Source organism: Protopterus annectens, chromosome 4.part1 (genome assembly GCF_019279795.1).
Source record: "Protopterus annectens isolate FY-2018-M chromosome 4.part1, PAN1.0, whole genome shotgun sequence".
Classification (NCBI taxonomy): domain Eukaryota; kingdom Metazoa; phylum Chordata; order Ceratodontiformes; family Protopteridae; genus Protopterus; species Protopterus annectens.
The window spans coordinates 107,042,217-107,068,557 of NC_056734.1; positions in this window are offsets into that span (position 1 = coordinate 107,042,217).

Consider the following 26,341-nt stretch of genomic DNA (forward strand, 5'->3'; position numbering starts at 1 on the left):
TTCACAAAGAAGAGACAAGAAGAACAGATTAGCCCTGTTTCTTACTGCAAGCTAATACTCCTACTTAGTATAGCACAGTTATGCCTAGGATTACTCAAGGAGGTTTCAAGGCTATAGACTTTATTGACAGTAGTGTGTAGAAGCTGGATGTTCAAGATGTGCCCCAGATCAATAAGAGACAAAGCTGAGTCAAGTTTTGGAAGGATGACATTTAAGCAATAGCACAAGTTTGGGTGTGAGTAATTCATAGTTTAAATACAATTGGCTTTATTAGATCACTCAGGCTTTGGCTGGCATGGTTTGATCACATTGATGAAATAAAGTGATTAAACAAAGCCAGCAGTGGGAACACTGTATATTACCAGCACACACTGTCATGATCTGTTGCCATTATGCAATGGTATCATTTAAAAAAGAAATGGCTTACCATTTTTTAAATAATTCCAGGTGTTGTACAGTGTATCTTACTTTATTTGATGATGCCAAACTCTGACCGTAATCTCTTGGACAGTTTATTCCTGTACTGTGCATTCATACTACCAAGATGAGGTTAGGTATGCAATACTTTTTACATTTTTATTTGTACCAGTCCACATTGTTGAGGTGCCAGCTTGCACCTCAGTCTAGTAAAAATACATATTAAACCGTACATTACATTTAATTTTTTATCTAAAACTCCTAAATAAGTGAGTACTGTGTGCTTAGTGCATTTGTGTCATTTTATTTGCAAGGGGTTAGTATAATGCAGAAAGTCACATGAGTAGTTTGAAAGCTTTCAGTAGCTGCATGATTGATGCTGTTATTAAGCACATAGTAAGTAAACAGATTGTAATAATGTTTTTTGATTGTACTAATCTGCCTGAAGTGCAGGTCAAAATAGCTGCCAAACAGCGATGGGTAATAAATAAAGGTTTTTGAGCCAGACTAGTTCCTAATGGTAATGCTTGATTTACAAGGAGTTCATACTATTAAATAATGGAACCAGAACCTTGTTTATGTTTTTAAATATTAACAAGCTTTGATTATATAATTTTGACTATGGAGGCTACATCTTTCTCCAAAAGACTCCATGAGCCATCCTAAGCTGTGACAGAACCATCTTAGTAACAAACTTGGTATATTAAGAAAAGGTAAATGAGGGTTTAAGCATATACTCACATATTTAGAATGTACTGCCTGAGTTACCATATTACATATGTATCTTGTGATCAAAAGGCTAGGTGTATGCAGAAGTCTTTATGCCAGCTTTGAACACAAAGGTCCAGCATCATAAACTAGTTCCAACTGGTTTGAAGAGACAGACAGGTGTATGTTCTGAGCCCTTTTGCCTGGAGGAAGGACATACTACAGACCATAATGCAACTGATTTATAAGGACAGTAACAGTCATAACACTGACTCTTGCATTACAGCTGCATGTGTTATACCACAGGCTAGGGGAGTATCACCAACATGCCCTTTTGCAGACATTTGCTAAGGTAGCTTTCAGTCAAGGGGTGCATTATTTAAATCCAGTTTTACGTAATTTAAACAGGAGATCAACATAGTTAATTAAATCAAATTCACTGAATACATGGAAGAGAGAACAAATAGTCATTTTCAGTATTTAGTAAGATAATATCAGTGACTGGCCAAAAAAAAGCAGAAGTAGTGTGCCTACTTTAAAAAGCCATGCTGAGATGATCATAGAATTCTGTGTTGGTTAAAAGTCTGGTATTGATAAACAACCTTACAGTTACTCTGGCAAGTTTAATAATGTTAAAAAGAGGTTGGTCATCCTCATGGGCAATAAGACTAGACATTTTTGGCAGTGTGTCATCACATTTCCAAGCACTGGGAAGTATACCAGAACTTATAGAGAAATCAGCTGACATTTTATGCAGTGAAGGCTATGAGAAAATCACCAGTCAACCCTGGGCTCTTGTCAGGGAGCTGTAAGTGGAGATGTTCTTCAGCAGATCATTGTTACAGTAGCCATAACTATATGGGACATATCCTGACAGGGAATGGACATCTGACCAGTCTACAAAGCTTTGGGGTCCTTCCTTGCACACTGTATATCTGTTGGTAACAAGAGAGTACTTGCTGGCATGAGAGGAATGCATAAGCATGAAAATTCTCAGAATTTACTTGCTGTATGTTTACTGTCCCAGACTTTCTGTGAGCTTAGAGGCATTAGTATCAAAGTCAGGCTTCAACTACAGTTTGGCTTCCCTCCTTAGGATCTTAAGTTTGTTTTCACGCTCTCCTTTTGAACATGTAGCCAGCAGTTCTTTAATAATTTTAACCTAGAAGATCATTTTGCTTATTGCTTTGACTTCAGCTAGATGAGTATCTTAATTGTGGGCTCTTACGTCTCCTTGTCCTTTTCTGAGTTTTAACAAGGACTGGGTAAGTCTGTGAAATAATCCTTCCTTTATCCCAAAGGTTGTTTCTAAGTTTACTTTGAATAAGACAATTTACCTCTCTGTGTTCTATCCTGAACCCAAAACAAGAGAAGAAAGAATTCTGCATACTTTAGATGTTCAAAGGAAATTGAGATTCTACCTAGTTAGGACTAAAGGCTTTAGAAAATCTCAATGCTTTTTGTCTCTTGTAATGGGAAAAAGAAAGGCAGGTGGTTTCTAAGTAAAAATTTCTAGATGGTTGTCTTAGGCTATCAGAATTTGTTGTTCTTGCCATGGTAAAATCCCCCCTCAGAATGTCAGAGCTCACTCTGTCACAGCTGTGTGTTTAGGAAGAGGTGGACGCTAGGTCTAGTGTAGCAGTGGCTACTTGGTCTTCTTTGTACATCTCACTATAAGCTAGATTCAGTCTACAAAGCTAGAGTTGGATATGTAAAAGGCATACTTCAAGAGCTTCTAGACTGTAACTCTTTTCCATCCACCATTTTTCCCAAGCTGTGGCAGTATTCCTATATAGTTATGGTTACTGTAACAGTCTAATGAAGAACATAAGTACAGTTGTGTAAGTTAACGTACTGTAACAGTAGATATTTGAATAGATCAAACTTTTGGCCTTCAATATTTTTCACTGCTATTATCTTTTATGAGTACATCTTAAAATCTCTATTTATCTATATATGTATAGAGGATGTACTTAAATACGCAAAAATGCTCAAATGTTGACATTATGAATGTTGACACCGACATTTGCAATGTCAGCAGCTCAACATGCATGCTCCAAGCATAACCTTGGAGCACGCATACACACACACACACACACACACACACACACACACACACACACACACACACACACACACACACACACACACACACACACACATTACATGCACCTGTAGGCAATTTGGAAATCACTAGCTCACCTATGGAGCATCTTTGGCATGCAGAAGAAAACTGGAGCACCTGACAAAAATTACGTATACAGCAGGAGGCATTCAAACTACAGGAGGCAAGGTTGTATTCAAAAATAGAAATAATTATTGAGGTGCACAGGGGAGCAGAAAGTTCCATGCTTCAGCTAAATTTTATTTTTAATTATTTTATTTACAGTTTGTTTACTGAGATAGTCCATTGGGCCGACAAGAGCCCATTTTCAATGGAGGCCCGGGGAGAAAAGCTCCTTAAACAGTATACAAATTGAAAATTAACATATGTTCACAAACTATTACACAGTTTAAGAAATTACAGTATACAGTGAAAGTAAAACAAAACATAATATAAGAACAAAATCATGTTATAACATGTTCTAATGGAGCAACAAGGAATATACCCAAATGAGAAGATTACGCATAATACAAAACAGTAGGGGCAAGGAGGCTCTAGGTATCATATGTGCAGCTACATAAGACTTTCTAATCACTTTGGCCATGTTTTGATCAATGTTACCTCCATTGTGGGGATGGGGAACCCACTGCTTTTTACAGTCACTACAAGACCTCTAACCCCCCACCCCAAGGTTAACAGACATATAGTGTTGGAATTTTCAGCCCCAGGGACCCTTAATCTTTCAGCTAAACAAGGGTGGTCTAGTACACCATGGTCGGGACCTCATCTTTCACCATTTCACCAGATTTTTTGTGGAAATATGGTCACTTTTTTTGGCCCTTACTTGCCTGCAGTGGCAAAATCCTTGGTGTACTTAATCTGCAGGGATTTCCTTTCCCTTCATAAATGGTATTTTTCTGTGAAGATCATATACATTTTTTTTTCAAATCAGGCTCTGCAGACACATTCTAACTGTCTGACTCTTCCAATTATACTAGTAACAAGAGTAGCATGACTTTTGTATAATACAGGTGCAATGCTAAAAGTGGCACAGAAGCCATCCACAAAGAAGGCTTACATGGGCTATGTTTTGTCACTAGTTAGGAGGTAGGTTTATCTGACCTTTTTTGATACTGGTATCAGTTATTCACATTTCTAATTTTCTTAATTGGAAAGATGAGTATTAACTGGGTTTGATTAACAAGATAAACTTTAGAAATGTTTCCAGCTCTCTTACCTATTTTTTACCCAATTCCTTCATGGCATTTAAATTTCATCCTGGAAGAATTGTCTTTGTCTCATTTCTTCTGGAAAATTCAGTACACCCTAAGTTTCCTTTCCTTGCACAGGTATATTTGTCACAGTTATTTTGCCAAATGAACATCAAAACTATTCTTAGCTCTGTCTAGTCATTGAACCATATCTATCCCCCCCCAAAAAAAAAAAGCATACTGCACCAGAGAACAAATCCTACCTTTATTCCCAAAGTACACACTATTAGACTCTAAACTAGTCAGTCAACATTCTTGTTTTCTTTCTGTGAGACAAATCAGAGTAAATGTCTTCTTCAAACTTTTAATGTCAGTGGTTATCTCCTTTAATACACATACAGTGCATCTACTTTCTGAAAGGCTCCTAGCTGGATGTATAGTTCTCAAAATGAAAAAAGGCAAAAATGAGACTCCTGGTATAGTTATTCCAAGTGGCCAGCTATATTGTTTTCTGTTATGAGCTGAACTGGAAATCCCTAGAATTCAATCGGTAGGCCCACTTCTATGGTGATGTCGCCCTTTTTGGAAATGTTTCCTTGAATATATTTCTGCAGCAGTCACCTTTTTTAGCAGCTGTAAGTTGTAAGTCCACTTCTTGCTTCATAGTATAATTTTCCACAGTAAGTCAAAACAATGTATTGCCTTAGAAGCCACCATTCAAGAGCTGTCCTTGTAGTAACGGCAAGAATCCATCTTAGAGTGCTTCCTGCTGCCATATAATCCCAAACTAAGACACTAAAGTTGCATGAGGTACTCACTATAACCTTGGATGCTCAAGACTTTGGCCTGGTAAAAGGAAAGCTCATTCTTATCATCTCTTTCTCTCTGCTACCTTAGGCTGTTAGTACACCTATACTGATTAGCATTCAGCTATTGTTTGTTCAAATAACATCTGTTTTACCAGAAGACCATAAGACTGAATGGAAGCCTTGGACTTCGTTATTTTCTGTGGATAGCTTCAGCCGTCCAGGCAATTAGTAAATATTATTGAAAAGCATTGGTCTATTCTTAGAAGTTGTTCTGACACAAAAACATATCATTGAGAAACAGCAATCTGCATTCAAGAAAGAATACATCCTTACAAATGCAGTATTGCTTTAAGGATAGATCTAATGTTATTAATGACCAAGTAACTAACAAAAATAGGTGCATATCCTATCTTAACTGTATGTTTTGTAAATATATTTAAACAGATTTTGTGTTTAGACATCCAACTATAGGTAAAGTATAAATATATACCTTTAAGAGCAATGCCACACATTCTACGAGATATATTATTCATAGGTTAGTACTAGGCTAACTGCCCTTGCGAGCCATTGTAAGCCTAGCCAATTATCCCTTGTGAGACTCAAACCCTGTACCTTATTCATAGGTTCATAGGTTTATACTAGGCTATCTGCCCTGGGGCAATTACAAGCCTAGCCCGATTTTGTTTGGCTTACCCCACCCCTTGATTTGAGTATACTGTGCCCTTTTTAAGGTTTAGTTTACTGTGCCTCTGTCTAATAGTGACATGGAAGTAATCCCCAGGACAAACCTACGATCCCCCATCCAATCATCAAGATTCTTCATGAAGAGATTCAGTGAGGTGCTCTGCCTAACATGAATTGGAATTCTATTCCAAAGCGAAGGGAGCCTCTGGGTTATGAATCTGTCCCTCCAGCAAGTTCTATTTCTTTCTGTGCTGAGGTTCAAGTCCCTCGAGCATGTGGCTCTAAGGGATTTAGATTTACTGAGGTGGAGCATGTCCATTAATTCTGGATTGGACATAGCTTTATATGTCAGGCATAGATCGCCTCGAAGTAGGCGGTATGCAACTGAGTAGAGCTGGAGTTTTTTTAACCAAGCAGCATATGGCATCTGCTTGAGTCCCTTGATCCTCTTGGTGAGGTACTTTTGGGGTCTTTCTAATTGCTGCAGGTGTCGGGTAAGGTACATCCCAAAAGGGGCATTATATTCTATGATAGGCCTGATGAGGGATGAATAAAGGGGCACGATTACCTCTCTTGATCTAGATGTGAATCCTTTCATGATGAGGTGGGCTATGTAGAAGGTCTTTCTAACCACTTTGGCAATGTGGTTGTCAAAGGAGAGATTGCTATCAACTTGGGTCCCCAGATCCCTAATTACTTTCCCTGTACTTAATGGGTTACCACCTATGTGGTAATTTGTGGGCACATTGTTTTTGCCAAAGGGTAATTTGTGGGCACATTGTTTTTGCCAAAGGGTATGACTATACACTTTTTGGCATTTAGCTTTAGACCATGGCTCTGGCACCTGTTATCCGTCTCTGTGAGACCTTTTTGAAGGATGTTTGTGTCAGCTGGAGAGTCGATTATGGCGCCCAGTTTGCAGTCATCTGTGAACTTGGTGAGCCATAGTCCTGCCATGTTGGCCTGTACCTCGGAAAAGTATATACCGAACAAGAGTGGTCCCAGGACAGACCCTTGTGGGATGCCACTTGTGACCGGTTTCGAGTCTGACATGGCTCCAGCAACTCTCACTTTGTGGGTTATGTCTTTGAGCCAGTTTGTGACCCATCTTGTGACATAGGGGTTTATATTTAAGCTGGATAGCATATCTGTGATGCCCGAGTGGGGTATTGTGTCAAATGCCTTTGCTAGGTCCAGATAGGCTGTGTGGACTACCTTCCCTTCATCTATGGCTTTGGGGACTGTTTCAAAGAAGTCGACCAGGTTCAAAAGGCAGGATCTGCCCTTGACGAAGCCGAATTGGGTAGGATCTAGTGTCTGTAGGTCCCCAATGTCTTTGTTTATGAGCTCCATGATGATCCTCTCCATAGCCTTGCAGACTAGGCTAGTCAGGCTTATGGGGCAATAGTTTCCAGGGTCCGTAGAGGCTCCACCTTTGTGGAGTGGGACCACTGTTGCTGTACGCCATTCTGTGGGCACATATCCTGTAGTGAGGCTGAGATTGTACAGCTGTTTTATTTGAGGGGTTAGTTCTTCTTGGAGTTCATGTAGGACGCAACCCGGGACACCATCTGGTCCCATGGAAGCAGTGTTTTTTGCTTTGGAGAGGGCAGCCTTCACCTGAGCATCAGAGATGTTTGGGAGGCAGCCCGCTGCCAGGATAGATACTTGCTCTTTTGGGGGGGAGGGGGTGGAGAAGTTTGCACTGAACCTGTCTGCCAGGATATTGGCAATGTCTGTGGGTTCAGTGTATTTTTTGTCGTTTAGAATCAACTCAGAACAAGTCTGGGAGTTGCATCCCAGGTTCCTAACATAACTGAAAAAAGCCTTATGATTGTCTTTAGTGTCCTGTGCAATTTTTCTTTCGAAGCTGGCCTTGGAGGATTTTATGAGGGATCGTAATTTTTTGCTAGTACTGATCAGAGCTGCCTTCCCTATTAGGGATTTTGCTCTATCATGTAGTAGCTTCCTCCTTCTGTTGTACAGTTTATTTATGGCTGGGGTCCACCAGACTGGATGCCTGCCTTTGGATGATTGGGTCTTGGTTTTGTTTGGGATAGCATGATCCATGCATTCCTGGAGATGTCCGTCAAATGCATTTATATAGGATTCTGCAGTTTGGGCCGTAGTTTCCACTGGCTCTGGGGCCTTGAAGGATTCCACTTCGGTTTTGAGAAGTGAGAAGTTCGCTTTTGAGAAGTTTTTCACTGTGGTTTTCTGGGTTGGGGGTGGGGTCCGGATGTGGATATCCAGTGAAATTAATTTATGGTCTGATCTTACCAATGAGGGATATACTTCTGGTATGGAACATAGAGTACCCATGTTGGAAATGATCAGGTCTAGTATGTTATACCCTCTTGTGGGAGTGGTGACTAGTTGTTCCATAGCATTTGAGTTTATAATTTCCAGGAACCTTTGGGCTAAGGTGCTGGGGCTTGAGTAGTGCTCCCAGTCTATGTTTGGGTAGTTGAAGTCGCCCAATATAATGGTGTTCAGAGAGATCTTCATGTTCTCCAATGTTTTCAGGAAAGCCGAGTGGGATTCCTGACTTTGAGAGGGTGGTCTGTAGGATGCTATAAACTGAAAAGCAGTCTTGCCCACTGTTAGTTGCACATGGATGATCTCCGATACTTCGTGCAATGCCACTAACCTGGAGGTGTGGATATCCTTGATAAATATGGAAACTCCCCCTCCTTTTGTGGTTCAGTCCAGGTTTTGGGGCCGAAAAGCATGATATGAGGTATAACCTGGTAGTGCTGGGGTGCTCTCTGGAGCCCTGAACCAGGTTTCTGTCACTGCACAGATATCGATGTTCTCCATACAGAGGAGAGCTTCGAGTGCATGCATCTTGAGGTTAAGACTTCTGGCGTTTAGCAGCATTACCCTTAGTTTCTTGTTCCTTGTGCTGTCTATGGAGGTGGGTTTGACTTTTGAGCCTTGCCTAAAAAAGGCACTATGGAGGTGGCAAGAGCCTTTGCCAATATCCGAAAGCCTAGTAGTGACAGGTGCAAGCAGTCCCTAGCGAAGCAACGTGGCTTGTCGAGCATGTCATCCCAGGCTGACAGACACTGGATCCCCTTTGAATGACACCAGAATTTTAGCCAGTTGTTAAAATCGATCATTTTGTCTTTGTACTGTGGCATCATTCTAGGTGAGGGTAAGATGCTGCTCAAGGTCAGGGTCATACCGGCCTGGGCTACATGATCAGAGAGCTCCTCTATGTCTCTTTTCATGCAGTCCAGGGAGGTACGTCTCAGGTCATTCACACCAGCATGTACGATGACTGAGTCATATTTGTATTTGCTTTGGAGTGACCTGAGTGCTTGCGTTATGTGGCGGATCCTAGCACCCCACAGACAGCTCACTGTGACCTTCTCTTTGTTCAGCCTGGTGAGCGGGACGTCAGTATGTCTGACAATAGAGTCACCTATTACAAGAGTATCAGGTGTATTATTCAGCCTTAAGGGCTGTGGGTGCTTGGCACACTGACTTTGTGGGCTATGTGTTGTGCGTGTTTTGTTTTGGGGTAGAGTTTGCTTGGATGTCTGCTTTGGAGGTCTCTGTTGCTTAGGTAGATTTTTATTTAGAGCCTTTGAGTATATTTTTGTGTATTTATGTGTTTGGTTCGCTGATGTGGTGGGACTATGTGATACTGGAATTGTGTTGTGTGAGGTTACCTTTTCCTCCTGACTGGTTTCACCAGTTTTGAGATGAGAGAGCTCAGCCTCCAGTTTGGCTATATGGTTGCATTTCTCACATATATTTGAACCTGTTTGGAGGAGGAGAGGGTTGTCCGTGTACATGAGACAGTTGTAACATTGCCTCAAAATTCCCAGATTCACCAGCTGGACTGGAGAGGAAACCATTGACTGACCTTTGGACATGCTAGAGTAGTATAGGGAAACTGAATTAAGATGGACCAATAGGGGTCAAGGTAATTGTAGAGAGTATAAGAGTAAGTAGTGCTTATGGTTTAATAGTGCTAACTTGTAAGATTACTTATTTGGACCAGTGAAGGGCCTTAGAATGAGAATATTGTGTTTAATGTGAGAGATAGAGCAGTTCTAAGGGAAAAAGGGAAGAGCAGACTTCGTGGAGCCAGGAATAGTTTAAACCCAATTAGGCGGCGCTGCCCGTTGTTGCGCTATGCACAAAACCGCGCAAAACCGCGCAAAAGAGGGTTTGAAGAGAGGGAGATCAAGGAGTTTGGAATTGACCAAAAATTGCCAATAAAACTACAGTTTCAAGGCAGTAACCAGTCCCACAGGGCAGGGCAGGCTGCAAATGTTTATCACTGTCACTGATGAACAGAGTCTCTCAGCGGTTTCTCCTTTTGTGGGTGCCACAACAAACAAGAAAAGACTTGTGTTTGTTTGTAAAGCAAATACCTTAACCTTACCTTAACCCCAAACCCAAATATATATATATATGTATATAAATATAAAATATAAAATTGTGTAGACAATGAGATGAGACCTCCTCTTAAATATAGAATATCAGAAAATTGCTTGAAGGTTTGAAGGAGTACATTAATGCCCTAGTCATTCATATTTCTACAAATTGTTTAGAGCATATTGTTTGGGTGTTGTACTGAACTTGTGTAGTATCATGAAGAAAGATAGGGGATAGTCCATAGGGCTATCCCTTACCATGACCCGTGCCCTAACCCTAAGGTCCGTGATGACTGCAGCGCAGTGAAGGACATAGCAATGTCCTCCACTATGGTGCGATAGTCATGAACCTTAGGTTAGCATGGTAAGGGATAGCTTTACTAACTATCCCCTTACCCTAACCCATGCCCTAACCCTAAGGTCAGGACTATTGCACCATAGTGGAGGACATAGCTTGTTTTTTATGTCCTCCACTATGCTGCGGTGTTTTTTGGTGAAGTGTACTTACACAAAAGTTCACTTTTGTTAAAGTGAACTTTCGCAGAAGTGAGGCTTCCTATTACAAGTTCGAAGTAGTGAACTTTCGTTCTTGTAATAGGAATCCATATATATATATATATATATATATATATATATATATATATATATATATATATACATACACACACACACACACACACACACACACACACACACACACACACACACACACATATACACATCTGTATGTATGTATACATATATATACATGATATAGATATTATTTTATAAATTAATGCTTCTACGTTATCATTGTAATTACGTACAATGGCATCTTTATAATTTTTCTGATTAGTTTCTATACAAGAAAAATAATTGGTTGACACATTGTTGTTGTTATGTCTTTTGGCTTATGGGTCGGTTAGGGGTCGCCACAGTGGAGCTATGGTCCACTAATGTTTGGCAGTGGATTTTTATGTGCCGAGTTATCAGCCCTGATGCACAACCATCAATGAAGGCATGCCCATTCACGCATGCTTCCACACAGAAGACGCTCTAGCTGAGAATCAAAAGCGACAACGTCTTGCTGTGAGGCGACAACGCTACCACAGCACCACTACCATGGGAATTTATGACTACTATTTAAACATTGTTATTCTGTTTGCATCTTGGTATTCAATAAAGCACTGTTTGATATGGAAGCATATATATATATATATATATATATATATATATATATATATATATGTATATGTATATATATTTTATTAGATTGTTAATAAATTATGTGGTTGCTAAGCTTTACATGTCAGTGCTGATGCTTTCCTCTGAATGAAGGGCGAGTTTCTTTTTTGTGATTGATTGGACAGTCTCCCAGATGGATGGAGTTGATGGCGTTGGCCCGAGAATAGCATTTTAATTGGTGAAAAACATTTTTAATTGAAAATTCTGTTAAGACAGAAACAGGATCTGAAGAAGGCTACAGCTGAAAGCGCTCATCCTGAACATAGTATATCAAAGTGGATACACTTTGTGTGTCTTGTTTTTATATTTTTAATAAAATTGGATTTGTTTTATCTTTCAATTAAAGCCTCTTCCGTGGTGGTATGTCTGTGGTGATTTTCTTTGGATATCTTCTAAGTAAAGGTCAACATTTCTACATGCTATATTCAACTGATTAATTGAAATGTCTTCATAAGTATCAGTATAAAGCAAAGTTAACATTTTGTTACTATAGTCATTCGAGTCCATAACCACTAAACCCCCCCACCTTCACCAGGTTTCATAACTCTAATTTGTTTATTGTTTACAATTTCATGTAATAAGGCCTTTTCTTCCTTACTAATATTTTCAGTAACAGGAACACTTGGAGATTTCAAAAAGTTCTAAAGTCATTCTCACACAATTATTCAAGTATTGAAAAAAATAGGGTGCATTGGGGGGGTTAAATACACTTGGCCTTTTTATATTTTAGTCAATAGACCACCCCACGTGGTCCCTAAAATAAAAAGCACAATTTAACTTTCTTACAAATAATTTAAACTGGATCAACAACTCATCAATTCTTGCTTTCCGTGTAGGTAAAAAGGAAATGCCCCTTTCAAAAAGGTTAGCCCAAATACTATTAAATCAACATTACTATAGTTATACAATTTGAAATCACCTTTATCATTAAATACAATAGAGCAATCAACTAGTTCCTCTCCCAATAAGGAATCCTGCCTCCCCCCTCCAACTGTATGTGGGGTGGGGAGGTTGTCAAGTGTCCGAAATGTGTTGGTTGTACATATTTCTGCCTCTCTGTTCCAACAGTCTCTGCGACCTTTTCAAAGGGGGCTGCTCTAAAGGGTGTTCCCCCTCACTAGTTTCAGGGTCTACAACCTGTTAGATTTCATTCTGATTGTCATTAATATCATGATTACCATAGGAGTCTGTATTTCTCATATGTGGTGGGGGAGGGTAGGCACATCCTTTTTCGTAATCAGCCTTATCCCTTACAAGCTTTTTGCCTTTTTATTTTTCATATCCAGTATATCACTTTCAGTTTTCATTAACAACACAGTGTACTGTTCTCTTTTGCTATTGAACAATAAATCTCTGTGAATACTTGCATCAAGTTTTTCAACATCTAACAGGAGACTAGGCATTTGTCTACCATAGTCTTTAATCAATACCTCCAACAATTCACAGCTGTGCCAGTTAAATAAAGATATCAATTCATTATGAAGACTAGAGCCCCTCACTAGACCCATAGGGTATTTCCAACTGTGTAGCCCCTTAGTACAATTTATAATCGCAAACATTCTCTTAGGTAACTAACCTCAAGTTGCAGTTTTCTGGATTTCCATACCAGGATGGCAAAATCATCCAACTGCTTCTCCAGCATACCAAATGATTCATTCTGCAGTTGTCGACTCGTTTCCCAAAGGAAACTAGAATTAAACAAATCATGAAGGTTTTGGCAGCCAGTACTGTCTCCTCTCACTTCCAAACTACCATTACTCAATCCAGAAAGGGCCACACCACTCACAGGAAGTAACGATATATCATTAAGTTCCTCCCTTTCTCTCTGAGCCGGAGTAATGTCACTAAAAACAGAAACTTGCGAACTAAGCCCATTTGGGCCATTCTGGTTTTGGTTTTGACCTCCTAGAATTTTTGGAATTTTAAATGGCAATTGAAAACTAGAGCAAATAACCATCCCGGTTTAAATGAAACTATTTCCATATCTAATGTATTAAGATTAAAGGCTGCTATGTATATTTGAATTTTTCTATTTAATATGTTATATTATTTAAACTGTTTTTTAATATGTATAGATTGTGTTTTAGAATGTTTTATTGTTTATATTTGTTTAGGAAGATGGACTGTAACTTTAATTGTGAATGAGCTGAACGATTTAATTGGGGGTTTGTTAGAGTCATTATGTATAAATGATTGTGGAGGGATGTGGTATTTTATTCTGAAGAAGTCCTGTGAATTGGTGGGTGAAAGCGCTAAATAAATTATTTTTCTTTCATTTTTTTTGTTTCACCATCTTTTGTGTTTTTATTAGAATAAAAATAGGTGTACATATTTTGGTTTCCTCAAGTATGGGAATGGCATGTATCCTCATTCAATCTATGCATGAGTGATATATGTCAACCAAGGCCTGTGCCGGTGTCCTGATCCAATGCAAAGTGGTCAGATTTCTCCCAATCAGTGATACTATGGTACCTCAGCCACTGATGATAATGTTTCTTTTGGTGTAAGGTGTCACCTTGCTTAAAAGAGTGGGTAGTGTTGGTGCTAATGTATTCTGCTACAACAGTGGTGCTTCTACTAACATTTTCACCATCTAAAACACTGATATTTTTGGCATACTTTGCCCTTTTATTGTCAGGGGCACATTTTCCCAAATTTGACTACGAATTGTGACTCTGTTCACCTTGCATAGGTTTGCATATTATTAGAGCCTTATTTACCTACTCAGTTTCATTTACATATCATTATGTGGCCATTTCCATACATTGTCCAAAGCACATTTGTGCTTACTGTCCTGCAGCACAGTATGTAACTATGAATCACTACCAGGCTACATGTTGATGATTCCTGCATAAGTGCATACTGTTTACTATATAACTTGTCTATGAATTCTGGTCCCATTGTTGAATGGTAACTCTTTTCTGGCCACTGCAGAATTCCTGGCTACAGCAGATTCCCACATAGCCACTTGCAGGCTATTACAGATAGGCTCCCACCTCAAAAAATCAGCATATAAATTATCTGCTTCAGTGAGAAAATCTATATCATTAGAAAGTTTTCTCAAATCTCTGCTAAACTGTTCTCTAGAGATGTCACCTTTTATCCATCTCACATAAGTGCAAAAAAGTACACAATAATAGCACTGTACCCCTTTTCGTTGTGAATTCAACTGTGGTTCAATTTGGTTGCCTTTTTTACAGGTGAACAAATCCAGAAATGGTACTTTATTACCATGAAACTTCAAGACTATCATTACCTCCCATTTTGTACTGTCTTTACAGTTACGGATCATCATTAGAACATCAGCATCTCCAAATCATACAAAATAAATTTTCAGTAAATTGTTTGTAATACAAGATATTCACTGTACTGGTTGCTCCTCACAATGCAATGACAGTCTCACCAGTAGTTATTACTATGTGATGTGTAAGGCATAAAGGTCGCCTAACTAACTCACGTGTCATTTCTTTTATAGTGCTTTTTACTGTGTAAGAAGATATTCAATAATCTTACTACAGTTCTGCATCTTAAGTGAGGGCTTGCTAGTAGCTGTAGTTGCCTGCAAGTCAGATTTAATAAGAAGTGTTCTAGTGAAATGGCTAACATTAGGCCACTCTCAGATACCCACTTTCTGCAGTTAGTAGATACTGACCTTTTAAATTTATCTATAGCCTGTATTTCTAAAATGTTTCTAACAGGTTCTAACCGTAACCTCAAAATATGCATTAAATCAGCCATTTTTGACTTTACTAATTTGGTTGTAGTGACTGCTTAGCTGTGGCACTTGAATGCCTATACCTGAAGCGAAGCACCAATCCTAGCTGTTTGTTTTTTAGTTTCTTATAACTACGTGTACTGCCATCTTCCATGTCCATAAAGACTTTTAAGGAGTACCCAGTCAGGTGTGAAAATAGAATCCTGGCCTACTTCACTTGAGGCCGGTTTTCCCACATTGCTTATTTTTTGATTGCCACTAGATAGGCCTGAATGTCATCCACTGATCTGAAATTTTTCAGTAAGGTGATGGCTTGTAGAACCCTTAGTGAAGTGGCCTGTTGACCTACTAGGATTTTAAATTGTTGCAGAAGGCTTGATATGTGTTGCTCCATTATCACACATCACTTCTGGGGAACTATTGTAATATTTACTGAAGTCTCAAGTAACTTTTCCATTTTTAACACCAGCAAAGGCAACTACAACACAAATAAAAGTAGATGACAGTATGTAACAAATACCCATTTCTCTGGTACAAGAATCCTTCTCACAGTGCTGATTTCCATTTAGGCTTAATGTTTATGCCAGTCTTTCTAGTAACCCCTTTTTACTGCCTAGAGAATCTCCTTCAACGTGAATTTCCATACTGGCACAATGATAACACAAGAAAAATGGACTTTTTCTTTTCCTGAACAGAGTTAGAATAGTCAAACATTCAGAGAAAGGGAAGAACAAAGCAGGCCTGCTTCCACAGTCAGTAATTATTTCATTAATCATTGTCATCAGCATTAATGCATTCATTTCTTATATAGGACACATCTGTGGGGAAATTACTCAGGAATCACGTGGACTGCAGGCAACAAGGAATCACAACACACAGTCTCACTAAAAACTGCATTTTATTGCCCATTGAAAACCACCAATGTAGTAACTATTTTCATCATGCAATAGAAAACCAGTCTGAAAGCCAGCTTTATAGATTTCAAAACTCAGGTTTATTAATGGGGATAAAATACAATGTCCAGAAATTCAGTTTGGGGAGCAATATAAATCAGGATATACATATATTGTGAACAACTCTTCCAGAAAGCAAACAGTCCAAGTACTGGATACAGAAACCTTTACAGTTCAGGTTACTGCTTCTTGATATCCACTCATAATGCTTTTCCAAAAACAATTAAGTACTTGAAAAATCACTGCTCATTACAGCTCTTCCAGCTTTAAGCAGAATTTATTACACAGGTTGTAATGACCCACCACTGGACCAGTAATCAAGGAGTCTCAGTCCTCACCACTGACACCTGTGGGGGAACGTTCACTGGAGGATGACAAGTACACACACAATATTTCCAGATGCATCTCTCTGCATCAAGTGCAGTTTCCCTTAAGAGCACACAGAGACCACAGTCAGTCTGGGGTTGGATTCTCCCACTTCCTCCAGATCCACAATTAACCTTCCCACTGGCACAGCTATTGAGTTGAGATCTCAGCTGAGTGACCAAGCCAAGACCTCCAGCACCCTCTCTGTCCAACTAGTGCTTCGTGTCCCTGTCGAAGTAGCTGACACACACACACTCTTTGAGGGTTGTTCTACACACACACACACACACACACACACACACGCACACACACACACACACACACACACACACACACACACACACACACACACACACACACACACACACACACACACACACACACACATACAGACACACCTGGGAAAGGCTGGCACAGGTTTACTAGCTACTCCCCCTTCTGCCCAGACTATAAAGTCGTTTCTACTGACACCAGTCAACTCCTTATCAGCTACTTTAAGGCCCTTAACAAAGGGTGTCCAATTTTACTGTGTAATATTACTATTAACACAAATGATAGTTTGACCAAGAGCAAGGCTGTTAGGAGTGGCCCACAGTATCACCAAATAAATATGCAAGTACTCTCAAAACTTAAATATCTCTACACAAATCAGCCACAATGAAAGGTTAAATATATTTAATAATAAATAAATAATAAAACAAAAAGGCAAGGCTAAATATGTATTCATAGTGACATCAGAGTTCAACACCACAGGAAATATTTAAAACAACATTGCAAGATAGTCTGAAATAAAGAAAAATATCTAAACTAAGCTTTACTATATTCCTGACTGTATCTAAGAGAATTATACTATTCCGTAGAAACGTACTTAATTAGACCAACACAGATGCGGTGAATGTTTTTTTCTTGTTGTTATTGTCGGGTCCAAGACAAAATGCAGAATGTTCTGTCTCACTAAGAGACTTCTCAAAATAATATCTCAAATACTACTGCTGGGATAGCTTGCAGAATTATATCACTTCTTGTCATCTGACTTCTGGTTCCCAGGCCAAAACCCCCATTGCTGAAGCTGGCAGTATTTATCATCCACCTGTAAAAATATACAGACAAGGGCTTCTCCTCAGATCTCATTACTTCATGCTTTCAAGACTAGTAATTAGTTCACCCTAAAGACAATACTGAAAGTTTCCTAGTACAAACATTATGTCTCTTGCTGCATTGAAAACTGAAAGATACAATCTTTTATGGCCTAGCCATAAAGTATAAAGTAATTTAATTTCAGTTATTTTTCTGAAGTTAACCTCCTGTATTCCAGTTTCCACTGTCAAAATATATACACTTAAAGAGTTACAATAGCACATGTACATTTCTGTTCTCTTCCAGTAGGGAACACTGGGGATCCATTTTAAACACAAACATTTTACAAATACCTTTTCAACAACACACACGTCTGTATAAGCAGTTTGATACATACATGACATATAGTTCTAATACATTTATAACACAAGCATCTTATATAAATCATTTCGATATTCACCAATCACATATAATTATTTACAAAATTTGGTAGTGATACCTCCTTTTGTCACACTGGCCTTTCACTTCTCTCACACAGAACAGCTTCTCACATACATAGGTTCATAGGTAGGTACTAGGCTATTGGCCCAAGGGCCTATGTAAGCCTAGCCAACAAGGTTCACTGGCTTATGCCACCCAAGAAAGTTATTTTCCTGTGCCACTGTTGAGCAGAAACACAGAAGTGATCCCCGGGGTGTATTTCCTATTTCCCATCCACTCATCAAGATTTTTCTTGAAGAGTGCTAATGAAGAACTTTGCCTGACATAGATGGGTAGCCTGTTCCAGAGTATGGGAAGTCTCTGGGACAGGATTCTATCCCTCCAGCATGTCCTGTTTATTGTGGTGACAAGGTTTAGGTCCCTAGAGCATGTAGCTCGGAGGAATTGGGATTTCTTTAGGTGTATCATGTTCAACAGCTCTGGGTTTGACATAGCTTTATATGTTAGGCAGAGATCACCTTGGAGCAGGTGATATGCTACAGAGTTAAGCTGGAGTTTTTTTGAGGCGGTCAGTGTAGGGCATTTGTTTGAGGCCAGTAATCCTCTTTGTGAGGTACTTCTGTGGCCTTTCCAGCTGCTGCAGATATCTTGTGAGGTACATTCCAAAAGGAGAGTTGTGCTCTATAACGGGTCTAATGAGTGTCGAGTAGAGGGGAACAATGACCTCTTTTTTTCCTGGATGAGAACCCTTTTATGATGAGGTGTGCCACATAGAAGGACTTCCTGACTACTGTGGCGATGTGACTATCAAAGGAGAGAATACTGTCCACCTGGGTCCCAAGGTCTCTTATCATGCATTCGGTGTTAAGTAGATTGCTGCCTATGTGGTAGTTCATGGGTACAGAGTTTTTACCAAAGGGGATGACACTGCACTTTTTGGCATTGAGCTTGAGGCCATGGCTCTGACACCAGGGATCTGTCTCAGTGAGGCCCTTCTGTAGGATGTCCACATCATTTGGGGACTTGACTATGGCTCCTAGTTTGCAGTCATCTGCAAACTTCATTAGCCAGAGGCCTTCTGTGTTAGCCTGTACTTCAGAGAAGTAGATACCAAACAGGAGAAGTCCCAGGACGGAATCCTGTGATACTTCACTTGTCACTGCTTTGAGGTCAGATTTGGAGTCTGCAACTTTTACAGTGTGGGTTCTGTCAGTGAGCCAGTTGGCAACCCATCTTGGGATGTAGGGATTTATACCTAGTTTAGTGAGTTTAGCTATAATTCCAGAATGGGGGATGGTGTCGAACGCCTTGGGGAGGTCAAGATAGGCTGTGTGAACCACCTTACTCTCATCTACAGCTTTGGTGACTGCCTCAGAGAAGTCGATCACATTCAGGAGGCATGATTTGCCTTTCACAAACCCGAACTGGGTGGAATCCAGAGTTTGGAGGTTACCAATGTCTTTGTTTATGAGTTCCATGATGATACATTCCATGGCCTTGCAGACCAGGCTCGTCAGGCTAATAGGTCGATAGTTCCCAAGATCAGTGGTGGCTCCCCCTTTGTGGAGTGGGATAACTGTTGCTGTGTGCCATTCAGTGGGCACAAAGCCTGATGTGAGGCTATTATTGAACATGGTGCTTAAGTGGGGAGCCAGTTCATTCTGAAGTTTGTGTAAAATGCAGCCTGGGATGTTGTCCGGTCCCATGGATGCTGTGTTTTTGGCTTTAGAGAGTGCAGCTTTTACCTGCATAGTTGTGATTACAGGGACTCTGCATTCTTCCTGTATAGAAATGGGCCCTTTAGGGGGTGAGAGGGGAGTAGAGTTAGCACTGAACCTATCTGCCAGGATGTTGGCAATATCAGTTGGTTCTGTAATTTTCGTGCCTTTGTGCTGTAACTCAGAGCAGATCTGGGTGTTGCCATCAAGATTCTTGACATAGCTATAGAATGCTTTGTGGTTGTCCTTGGAATTAGCGGTGATTTTGTTTTCGTAGCTAGCTTTGGAGGATCTTATAAGGGATCTCAGTTTCTTACTGAGGCTGACCAGGGAGCTCCTCCACTCATGGGATTTTACTCCCTTTTGCAACAGTTTCTTCCTTCTGTTGTACAGTTTGTTTATGGCAGGGGACCACCAGATTGGCTTCCTTTTTTTGGAGGATAGCGTCTTGGTTCTGTTTGGGATAGCACGATCCATGCACTCGTGTAAGTGCTTATAGACTGCATTTGTGTAGGATTCAGCAGTTGTAACTGTATTGTCCATCTGCATGGGTGTCATGAAGTTCACCACTTCTGTCTTAAGAAGCATGAAGTTGGTTTTAGAGACATTTTTTACTGTGGTTTCCTTAATGGGGGGTGGGGGCGGGATGTGGATATTAAGGGTGATTAGCTTATGGTCGGATCGGACCAACGAGGAGTTGACTTCAGGTGTGGAACACCAGTCACTCATGTTGGTAATGACTAGGTCTAGGATATTGTTGACCCTGGTGGGGGTGTGGATAAATTGATCCAGGGCACTGGAGTTTATGAATTCCAGAAAGCGTTGAGCTAAGGAGTTGGTACACAATTAGTTTTCCCAGTTAATGTTGGGGTAGTTGAAGTCACCCATTATTAGGGTGCTTGGTTGAACCCTAATATTTTCCAGTACATCAAGAAAAGAGGAGTGGGAATCCTGGGGCATTGTGGGGGATCTGTAGCATGCTACAATTTGGATTGCAGTTTTGCCCAGAGTTAGTTACACTTGGATAACTTCGGATGCATTGTGCTGAGCAACTAGCCTGGAGGTGTGGATATCCTTAATGAATATGGACACACCTCTACCTTTGGTGTTTCAGTCCAGGTTGCATGGCCGAAAAGTGTGGTATGAGTTATAGCCTGGTAGTGCAGGGGTGCTGTCTGGAGCCTTGAACCAGGTCTCAGTCACTGCACAGATATCGATGTTCTCCATTTTAAGGAGTGCCTTGAGTGAGTGCATTTTGAGATTTAGACTTCTAGCATAGAGTAGCATTACCCTCAGTTTTTGCTTGCCTGTTCCTGTTATGGTGGTGAATTTGTTATTTGAACTTTGCCTAAAAAAGGCACTATAGGGGCAGCAAGAGCCTTAGCCAGTATCCGGAATCCCAGGGGCAACAGGTGCAGGCCATCTGTGGCAAAGCAACATGGTTTGTCGACCATGTCATCCCAAGCAGACAGATACTGGATCCCCTTAGAATGATACCAGAAGCTTATCCAATTGCTGAAGTCAATCATTTTGTCCTTGTACTGCGGTGTCATTCTGGGCAATGGCAGAATGCTACTCAGGGCTAGGGTCATACCTGCCTGGGCTACAAGATCAGAGAGCTCTTCCATGTCTCTTTTCATGTAGTCGAGGGAGGTACATCTCAGGTCATTCACACCAACATGGACAATGACAGAGTCATATTTGTACTTGTTGTGGAGTGACCTGAGTGCGTGGGTTATGTGGCGGATCCTGGCACCCGACAAGCAGCTGACAGTAACCTTCTCCTTGTTTAGCCTGGTGAGTCCGACATCAGTGTGCCTGACTATAGAGTCACCTATGACTAGTGTGTTGGGTACGTTGTTTTGCCTTATTGGCTGTGGTTGAGTGGCATACTGAGTCTGTGGGCTATGTGTATTTTGGGTTGTGTTGGGAGATGGAGGTTGCTTGCGTTTCTGCTTTGGAGGTCTCTGTTGCTTAGACAGATTACTATTGAGAGCCTCCGCAAATGTTTTTGTGTTACTATGTGTGGATTTTGGTGGTGTAGATTTAGTGAGACTATGTGATGAGTGTGGTGTGGTGCAAATGTTTACCTTCTCCTCATGGCTGTCAAGTTCAGTCTTGGTTGAGAGAGCTTTACCTCCAGTTTGGTAGATAAGTGCATCTCTCACAGGTTGTAGTGTTGGGTGGTTGGAGGACAGGGTTGTCTGTGTACATCAGGCAATTTCTACATTGCCTCAAGATGCCCAGATTCATCAGATAGACAGGAGAGAACACTGGGAGCTGACCCTTGGACATGCCTGAATAAACTATTTTCCTCTAGATAAGTGAGGAAAGTGAGTACAAGAGCTGTTTTTCTTTAAGCAAGTGAGAAAAGTAAGTACAAAAACTATTTTCCTCTAGGTAATGAGGAAGATTGAGTGCTATAGTAATTAGTAGCTTATTTAGTGCTTACAAGTTCTGAATAAGTGTTGAGCATGAATAAGCAAATTTAAGTGATAAAACTAAGACTCTGTATCTGCACTAGACGAGTTACAGGACAGAAACAAGTGCAAATGCAGGCTTTCAAATCAGAAAGTTGAGAGAGATGGAAAAGATTGCCCAAATGGCCAATAACTACAATTTCTGGGCCAGAACCACTCCTTATGTGGTAGACAGGTTACCTAGTGCTTACCACTCCCACTGATAAGCTAGAAGGCTTCCCTCCAACACAGAAAGGCTTGGGGGGCTCAGAAGCTTACATACAGTCCTGGATACAGCAAATCTGTATCTGGAACACTAGTAACAGGAAAGGTAGGAAATAGGCTTACAGTTTTTTTTTTTTTTTACAGAAAAGTAGCAAAAACAGTAGTAAAAAAAATTCACATGCAGTGCAAGCTAGCACACTTGAGTATGTAGCAATATTAGACCAAACACAGTTTAAAAAATGCAATTAAATTAAAAAGGACTAAAAGCAAGTGCAGAAAGAGTTTATTAGGTAGAATGTGGTAAAGAGATGGAGTATCCCAGATCAAATCTACAGCGGGGCGGGCAACTGCAAAAGCCAAATTTAAACTACAAACCAAAATAGGGAGAGTGGGTGGGACTAAACAGTTTCAACAAAGATCTAAGCAACGACTAACAGTACACACTTTAAAACCAAAAAAATATACTCAGCTCTGTATATTTGCAGATCAGTCTCTCAGAACAGTGAGACAACAGTTTCAACAGAGATCTAAGCAACAATTAAACTCTATAACCAAAAAAATATATACTCAGCTCTGTATATTTGCAGATAGTCTGGAAGGCAGTCTCTCAAAACACAGGTTCCAGCAGGATAACAATTCCTCAAACACAATTTATAGAAATAACTTCCAGTTAACATGGTTCTTTCTCAGTCCCTGGATGTTCCTTTTAACCCTGTCCATCAGGAGTGTGCCATTCTCTAACAGTACTGTCCATTTTATATTCTGAATTCATCTAGTTCCACATTGGTTTACATGGAAATATCTATATCTGCTTGGATAAATTCCTTTACTTTCCCACATAGATCTGCCCTTCTATTAAAGGTAACCCCAGATTTAGTGTAAAACTCTTTTATGTGTACTCCATGTTACAATTTATACATACAGTCCTATCAACTACTCCCTTAGCACATTGAAATCATTCCTCTGACTGTGTAAAGTAACCCCTAGTCCAGTGGGTGTTTCTTATTCAGTTTCATAGCCACAGCCATTGTTACAAAACCTACTTTATCTTTATTGAATTAAATCTGAATGAATCCTGCTATGGTATAATAATAAGCATTTTCATGAAATAACTCTATATTTAGTGTTCTACAAGTTTTCATAAACTGATGCCAGGTGCCTTCACTGTGTAGTAGTGACTTACTAACATGCTGTGTATTTTTTCTTTGCTTATATATGCATTTTGTCAGCCTTCTTACTAATTTGCTGAATTGTGTGTTATTGGCATACTTTCTCAATCTCCACTTAAATAAACCAAGGTGGTAATTCTTGACATGTTTTTCAGGTCTTCTGTGGAACAGTCACATCTTATTTACCAGCAATGATACATTCATAACAAGGTGACTCCTGCAGAATTCTGGAATTTCAAATGTCGCTGTAGATTGTTCAGGTTTTGCACAGTCTCTCCTGGGTTACAAATGGACCTGACATCTGAGTTTGCAGCAATACTTGGTATATGTCTTGCTAAACTAATGCATTTCTTAAAACTCCTGGTAGACACTCCTAAGAAAAGTCATAGTTATTTCTAAGACAGCCTAGCCATTCATCTATTTTAATCTAAGATTTGTTAATGTGAGCAGTAGTGGACAAAACAGTTGCCAAGAGTCTCATTTCACTTTTGTAGCTTTCCTAGGCATGGTAAATCAAGCAGAGAGCTTGCAAAACCCTTTAGCGCTGAAACATTACTGAGTCTAACAGACAGCAGATGGATTTGTGCCAGTGGCATAGTGTTTAGCTGGGTCTCTCTCCTTCAGTATGAAACTTGATCATATAGTTATTGTACACCTTTTGTTTTACGGCACATAGGGTGTTATCGCTGCAACTAGCAGCTCAGTACAACCTCTTGTCATCTCATATGTCGTAACAAAACAAGGTCTGCAGGTGGCAGGGCTTATGACATTGTTTGTGTTGTCATAGCAGTTTTTACTGCCTTTGTTTCATTCTGCTGAAGCCAATTTGTAAACCAGGATGCATTTAACTGATTTCTATTTTTTTTATTCTTGGCACATGCATGTATAGTTACGGCCCCGTGTCAATGACAGACATGCACATATAAATTACAGCCTTGTGTCACAGACAGACATGCATATAGTTCTATAGCCCTTTGTCACTAATGGTCATGTGCATATAAATTGCAGACTTGAAACATGTGGATGCAGATCTACAGCCCTGTTTCACTGATAAACTTGCATATAGTTGTCCAGCCCTTTGTCCCTTTGTCAGTGATAGGCATGTGCATATAATTCTAAAGCCCCTGGTCACTGATAAACCAGAGCATAAATACTGATGAGGCCATGTTTTCACATCAAGCAGGTAGGTAGCAGAGACTCTAGTGCAGTTATAAGTGCAACATATTCATTGACTTGATAACTTTTCCCCTTGGTTTGTGGAGTGTTTTTCCTCCTTGGGGGTGCTGCATGTGGCATTGTTTAGGGAGTCTAATTGAGCTTATGAGGAAAATGTTATTCTAATATAGAAGAGTTTAAGGTTTGCTTGGTTTTACAGGGCATTTTCTTTAAATAGATGACATGTATAATCTCGGGTCTATATTACATGAACGAGCGATCAAAATGTCGAGTACAAGATACTCAACATACTTTGATCGACCGTTCATGTAATTGGAACCTCCAAATGTTGAAATGTGGAGTTCCGAATTGTTTTGGTTGGCCTTCCTGGTGAGTGTAGCGTGTGACTTAAACACACTACACTGACAGGAATGGCTTCGTAAGAGGCTGTTTTATTTAATATACCAACTCTGAGATCGCTGTACATTGGGGAAAGGGCAATTTCCCTTTCCCCAATGTACAGCAATCTTGAAGTTGGTATATTTAGTTAGGGGGGGTGTGGAGGCACAGCCCCCCACATCGGGGGGTGTGGGGGTCGAAGCCCCCCACTTTGTTTTAAAAGTATGTGTGTTTGTGTAGGTGTTTGAGTGTTTGAGTGATGTGAGTGTGTAGGGGTTTGTATGAATTGGTTGTATGTGTGTGTATTTTATGTTTGGAGTGGGACAAACAAAATCTTTTGATTTTGTTTTTTTCAGTGTTTTTGTGATTCAGTGACATGATCGAGTGATCAAAGTATGTCGAGCATGTTGTACTCGACATTTTGATTGCTCGTTCATGTAATATAGACCCTATAATCTCCGCCTATAACAGAAAGCATCTGCTGCTTAGCTGAACACTGCACTGATAATTTATCTTACCTTTTGTAGCAGTTCTTTCCAAGTTATCCTTTTTTCATAAAAGGCTGCACATAAGATAAACATAGATGTCTGCAAGCTTTAATGGTTGCTAAGAGGCTCTTACTTTTTTATACAATGTGAATATTTCACAGTCATTTATACAGTGCATTTTTTTTTTCAGAATCACTGTTGTGGCTTTTCATCTACTACTGTCTGCATCTGGTAAAACCTATTTTCTGATTCAATTTTAACAGAATTATCTGCAGGGCAGCAGTTTAAAGTAATGTAACAGAATAACAACAAAGGTTAGGTAATTAGTTGCCAGAAGACAAGCCTTCTTTTTTGTCCCCACTGGCTTGACTCTCTACCCCTTCTGATGCCCTAGTGACCCATTTGTTCTTCGGTAGTAGGATATTAGTATGAGGGTATGTGCGGCTATACATGGTGGCCTTTGAAAACATGTGCACATGGGATTTTGGACTGTGTCTTTCACCTGAAATTGCATTCAGACTTGTGCACCTTTCACTGACACCATAAACCTCATCTCCCATTTTACCTACACAGTACTCCTGCTTGTTGTAGAATCCTTCCTTTCCAAGGAGACTAAACTTTCAGTGGT